Here is a 6,981-nt window from a genome sequence, read left to right as displayed (position 1 = left end):
CACTCATACACTTGAGTTTTTCCTACAGCACTGTCCTTGTAAGCTGTGTTCAACATCACAACAGTTTCTGTGGCATTTTTCCCTAGCAAGAAACAAAATTTCTCAGCCACACACTGTTATCTTAAATTGACCATCACAAAAAATGAGGTTCAAGCGAAAAATGCTTTTACAAAAAAAAATCACTGTGACTGGAGAGAACGTTCCCAGGCAGTGCAACTGAGTGCGCTAACTCAGAGCTATTGAATCAATGCTCACCTAGCAGGGGAAATGCATACTATGAAAGTTCTGCACAGTGGAGCTTTTTCCTTTTTATGGGGGGGGTATCCCCTCATAAATCCTCTATTTCTGAGTTAGAGTTCCTCCATGAGCTGTCATATTGCTTGGGTGCATCCCGTTGTATTCTGTCTGTCTATTCATCTTTCTGCGTCTCCCACCAGATTACACACTGGCTGAGGTTGTCGGTGCGTACAGTACTGTAGATTCCATTCTGGCTCCTGGTAACCCTATAGGACATAGGACTATCCCATGGGGTTTCCTGGCCTGTAAATATCTACGAAAGCAGATCATCTGGTCTTCTTTCCCCACAGCTGCTGGTGATTTTAAACCACACACCATTCAGTTAGCAGATGAGTGCTTACCCACTGTGTGGCCAGCGTTCATTAGTTGAGGTTGGAGCCCTGAATTTGATTCACTTTGGCAGTCCCAGGGTCTGTCACATAGCAGGATCTCAGTCCACGTAGAATTATCAAGCAGATGAACAGGAAAAGGGAATTCTGTGCTCAAGGAATAGCACGGGCAACGATGCAAAAGCAGGACAGGACATGCCACATTTGGGAAACAAGAAGATAGCCAAAACCCTGCATGATGATGTGGTGTTTGAATAAATCTGGAAAGAACGTGGTGTCAAATTGTAGAGATCTTAGAAGGCAGGACTAAAGGTGTTGGACTTTTTCTGCAATCCTAGAAAGCCAAGGACAGGGCTATTATACAGTAAGAGGGATCAACATGGGCTTACTTGTGCTTACTTACATACTATAGTGAACAGTTCGTGATTTCTACCACATCGAAGTAAGCACAAGAAGGCCTGTCCTTAATTTCCTAGCTGGGAACTTGATTCTATCTGCATTTTAAAATGTGAAGAGAGGCTTTCATTCTGTAGGAAGGCGCTGTGGGGCTGGGAAAGGCATGGGTGCCAGCCTAACCTACAGGCAGAATCTCTGATGTGGAGTAAATCACATTCCCTGCATATTAGTTAGTAAGCACAAGTAAGATTTGTGTTTATTGGGTGATCCGGCATTGGATCAAGTAGGGCAAATACAGAAGTAGCCTATGGAATTTGTTTCTTCTTAGCTTGATATTTTCTGTATTGTCTGTTTCCTTGAAGTCTACCAACGCGACTGAGAGCAAGCACACTGACCAATTAATTTACAATGCAGGGGTCAATGGATTAGTGTGGGATCCTTCTTGCGTCCAAATAAAGGATTTTACGTCTCAACATGAAGAAACGACTGTTCTCCCAGTTTTAGATAACAGCGCCTGAGGTGAAGGAAACATTTAGGGAGCTGAAGATTTTCGCAGAACGAGAACACATGTAAGGTCAGATGAGACGTGAAGCTCATCCTTCAGGGATTTCAGAGAAACCCTGCTTGTATGATTTGTTTTACTTTATAGACTGTACATTCTCCTTTGAGCCTGGAGACAATAAAAATAATCATGGCATTGAAAACCCTAGCTTCCTTCAAATGCCCCACCACCTACGGATCATAGTAGAATAATGCCCAGTATTGTTTTGGGAGATGAGCCCCCTAGGTTGCAAGGCATTCAAAATACACAGTCGTTCCAGCCATCAACTCAACCACACCAATAATCATGAAGATGATACAGGATAGTCTGTATACATGGGGTCGCCATAAGTCAGAGTGGATTGATGGCAACGAATAACAACGGCAACAGTTCAGATTCCATATTTTACACAAAATGAAACCGAGGGTTGGATAGGTTCAATGAATTGAGTCAGGTCACTAGCCAGTTAAAATAGTCAGGACCATACCTTAGATCAAGCTGACTTACAGTCCAAGGCCCCTTCTGCTAACCAGCCAGGCTTACGAGGCTCCCAGGCCATCCCCTGTGGTCTGGGAACGTGCGTGTGCTAGGAGAGGGCATGTGGGGCCCATAGACATTGGTGGGAGTGTGGAGGGGGTTGTTACTTGGTGTTGTCTACAATTATCCAGGTTCTCCCCAATAGGTTTGGACCCACCAGCTGGGTCAGGCATTTGACCCATTGCCAAGAGTCCAGGAACTTTGAAAAAGTTCAGTTCTATGGCAATCTGCTATTGACACAGTGCTGGGCATTTTGACCATACAGTGTACTTGGCTGGAGCCCTGGTGGTAGAGTGGTTAGCGCTCTCAGCTTCAATCCAAAAGATCCGCAGATAAAACCAAATCCGTTCACAGAAGAGCGTTGTGGCAGTCTACTACCATAAAAGATTTAACAGCGTTGGAACCCCTATGGGGCAGTTCTATCAGGGAAGGGCTCATTTAGAACACTGACTGTGGAAATGGTTTGATAGATAGAACTGAGAGAAACATTGCCTCTTCCAAAGAGTGCAGAGAGAAAGGACTACTGGATCTGTGGCCGCCAATGGATTGGTTGAATGAATGAATGGGCAATCACACTGAGCATCTACTGTGTGCCAGTGACTGCTGAGTGCTTTCAGAGTTCTAATGAAAGAAAGCTCCAGCACTTTGTGGCCCAAACTACCTTTACCCCTACTTCCCCCTTGAAGACGCTAAGGATTCGAAAGCTATAGGGACTTGCTCAGAGTCACACCAGGTATGGATTTTGCTCTGAATCCGCTGCCGCTTTATTATCAGACAGCTACCACCCTGTATGGCATTTTGATGGACAAAGTTACTCTTGTGTTTCTTGACAATTATTTATGCGTTCCAAACAGACTTATAGGAAGAAAAGGTTGCTTCCAATAACACCGTTTCTCTGACTCTCCCACAGAAATGGTGGGAGGACTTCCACCCCCTTGGAAGTAGGGAAACTTCTTTTGACAAAGGACCCAGATGCAGCGCATTTCCTTTCAGTCTCCCTTTCTTCAAATGGCTGAGGGTACCTGGTGGAGTGGCTCCTCCCACATGGGGTCACATCTGGCCATCCTGGATCTATGTAGATCCTTGTGATCGGTTCCCCCATTACCCCCACCCACCCACCCACTCACCCCAACTTCCCCTTCCCCTCCTGGTATCTCTACTCTCATTATCGGTCCTGAGGGGTTTATCTGTCCTGGATTCCCTGTGTTTCCAGCTCTTATCTGTAACTGTGTACGTGCTATGGTCTAGCCAGATTTGTAAGGTAGAATTGGGGTCATATAGCAGGGGGAGGGGGGAGCATTAAAGAACTAGAGGACAGTTGTGTGTTTCATCCGTGCTATACTGCACCCTGACTGACTCGTCTCTTCCTTGTGACCCTTCTGTAAGGGGATGTCCAATTGTCTACAGATGGGCTTTGGGTCTCTACTCTACCCACCCACCCCATTCACATTGATATGATTTTTTGTTCTAGATCTTTGATGCCTGATATTTGATCCCATCGACACCTCATGATCACACAGGTTGGTGTGCTTCTTCTATGTGGACTTTGTTGCTTCTCAGCTAGATGGCTGCTTGTTTATCTTAAAGCTTTTAAGACCCCAGATGTTATATCTTTTGATAGCTGGACACCATCAGCTTTCTTCACATTTGCTTACACACCCATTTTGTTTTCAGCAATCATGTTGGGAATCTGAGCAACAGAGAATGCCATATTATTAAAACAAAGTGTTCTTGCTTTGAGGGAGTACTTGAATAGAGGTCCAATGTCCATCTGCTATCTTAATACTTAATGTATAAATATATGTGCATAGATCTAGTTCACTATTGTTATATATAGATATATTTACATATGTACATGCCTATAGGGTCAGGCACATCTTAGTCCTCGAAGGAACATCCTTACTTTACAACACTTTAAAGAGGTCTTGTGCAGCAGATTTACCTAATGCAATGCATTCTTTGGTCTCTTGACTGTGGTTCCCATGAGCATTGGTCGTGGATCTAAGCACGACAAAATCCTTGACAACTTCTATCTCTTTTCCACTTACCATGATGCTCCCTACTGGTCCAGCTGGGAGGGTTTGGGTTTTCGTTTCCTTGTGTGGTAATCCAAACTGAGGACTGAGATCTGTGATCCTCATCAGCAAGTGTGTCAAGTTCTCCTCACATTCAGCAAGCAAGGTCACATTATTTGCATATCATAGGTTGTTAGTAAGCCTTCCTCCAATCCTGATACCACATTCCTTTTCATGTCATCCAATTTCTCGGATTATCTGCTCAGCATACAGATTAAGTATGGTGAGAGGATATAACCCTAAGACACACCTTTCCTGATCTTATGCTATGCAACATTCCCTGTTCTGTTCACATAATGGCCCCTGGATGCACGTACATGCTCCAAAGGAGCACAAAGACGTGCTCTGAGTTCCCCGTCATTCTGGTCATGATGCACACAGTGGAACGCCGCAGCACAGTCAAGCAAACACAAGTAAACCTCTTTCTGGCGATCTCTGCTTTCCACCAAGATCCATCTGACTTCAGCAAAATTCCTTGCTCCAAGTCCTCTTTTGAATCCAGGCAGAAATGCCGGCAGCTCCCCATCAATGTACCACTGCAATCAGTTTTGGATGAATGGTCTTTAGCAAAATTTTACTTGCATGTGATATCGATGATATTATTGTATAACATGTACATTTTGCATTCTGTTGGGTCGCCTTTCTTTGGAATAGGTACAAATATGGATCTCTCCCAGTCAGTTGGCCAGGTAGCTGTCTTCCAAATTTTCTGGCATGAATGAATGAATGAGTGCTTCTAGTGCTGCATCAGCTTGTTGAAACATTGCAGTTGGTATCCCGTCAGTTTCTGGAGTCTTGTTTTTTACTAATGCCTCCAGCGCTGCTTGGACTTCTTCCTTCAGCACCATGGATTCTTGCTCATATATTACCTCTTAAAATGGTTGAATGTCAACTAATGGGTTTTTTTTTTGGGGGGGGGGGCGATATAGTGACTCTGTGTATTCTTTCCATTTTTTAATGCTTCATGCATATTTTGCCCATGGAATCTTTCAATTTTCCAGCCAGAACCTGTCACATGAGCCCATCCACTGACAAGAGGCAGAAAGCTATGTGTTCAGGAGACAGAGAGCTGGAACTGTTTAGTGAGCAGCCCTGATGCCTACTCGGAAATGCCTCCAGACACAGGAATATAAATGTCTACAACAGGGCTCAAAAAGCTCATGGGAAATGCAATGGACAGATCATGGAAATTGTACACAAACTTTGTGAAGTCCCTTTATATATATAATGTGTGTGCATATGTGTACACACGTGCACATGTGTGATATAAATAGTGTACTCCACTGCTAACCCAAAGGTTAGAATTTCAAGTCTTCCCATGTGGCCTACAAGATTTAAGATTGTAGCTGCTCCATCCCATGGATCTCTGAATGACTGTGGTGAGGAGCCCTTCCCTGACCCTCTACTGGAAATGTAGCACAAGCAAGAAATCATGGGGTTATTTGAAGTCCTTGAGATCTTGGGCTGTTTTTAAAAACAGTGAGCATCCTAGTCTGGCTAAGATACATGTAGTATCTTTTTATGCATATCCCATTCAATCATCAAAAAGCAAAAACAGAGAGGACAGCGCTACTGTCATGCCCAAGAGGTTAGGCTGAGAGAGCTATGCTAATTTGTCTCCGAGCACTGCCGATAGCTGAGACCGATTCTGAACTTCACAACCAAGTGGCTAAACCACCTGACCTCATCAGCACTCCACCTCTGTTCTGTCTACAAAGGTGCTTTGCAAGTTAGGAGGGAAATGACCTCTGCTCCATTCTCCAAAACACAGATTCAGTTCACCATGTTGCCTACACATAGCCTCATGCTTTTTGTTGCATTCAGAATGTTCATATTAAACAGCGCCATTTTGGTTTTTGAAAAACTACGATCGCATCATAAATTACAGGTTAGTGGTGGGCCTTCTATCACTTTCTAAAAAATATCATCTGCCATATAAAAATACTTCTCCCAGCAAGCAGCCCTCAGCTCAGAAAATTAGTTTTATTAACCAAAAAATCATTCTTAAAATTGATGGCTGTGTACATGACCTTTGAACTTCTGTAATATAGCAATGTGTCTACCACAGTAAAAATGTCAGCCTAAGACAGGCCCCACAAAAGGCAATAAAGGAACAACATGCCAAAGACAAATGCGTTTGAGACACATATGACAGCCATGGGAAGGGGGCAGTAATCAGTTATAAGAAATGACAGTATTTTGGCAGTCTTGGTTACTTTAACTGACAGGACAAATAAAATTAATGTAAATTTTTCTTAGCGCAAGCCATAAGAGTATACACATATAAATCAAAGTTAGTTTGGGACTTAGCTTTAAACGTGCCAGGCATCCTTTCTTTATCAGTGTGCTGAGGCCAGCATTGCCCCTTTAGAAGCATTAAAACCTTTCTTGTTCTTCTACTAATTTTTCTCTGCTTATTGGATTGCATCTGGGTGTATTCTACTGTTAACTCTCCCAGACGTGCTTTGCCCCTCAGATACTCTCTCTGAGGCACAGTCTCAACTGGGAGTGTTTCTGGTTAAATGTAACCCCCCGCCCCTAAATTACCAAGGAAGATTCATTAGAATAGCATTGTGGTTTCCAACGCATCTTGTTCTAAGGAGATGACTGGATATCAGAGCTTTCGGACTTCCCAAATTGAGAGCCGAAAGCATTAACATGAGTCGCCTTAAAATGCCAGTAAGGTCTTTCAGGGAGGCAGATCGCAACGTCTTTCTTAAGCTATGTTCACACCCATTCTATGAATCGCAATGAAGATTAAGAAATTAAAAGTCTTACACAGGTTCTTGACAATCTTTTCCCCTTT

This window comes from Echinops telfairi, unplaced genomic scaffold (assembly GCF_000313985.2).
Source record: "Echinops telfairi isolate 266 unplaced genomic scaffold, ASM31398v2 ScPeMD7_18;HRSCAF=68, whole genome shotgun sequence".
In the NCBI taxonomy this organism is placed as follows: Eukaryota; Metazoa; Chordata; class Mammalia; order Afrosoricida; family Tenrecidae; genus Echinops; species Echinops telfairi.
The sequence above is the reverse complement of the archived record's forward strand: the minus strand, read 5'-3'. Positions refer to the sequence as shown.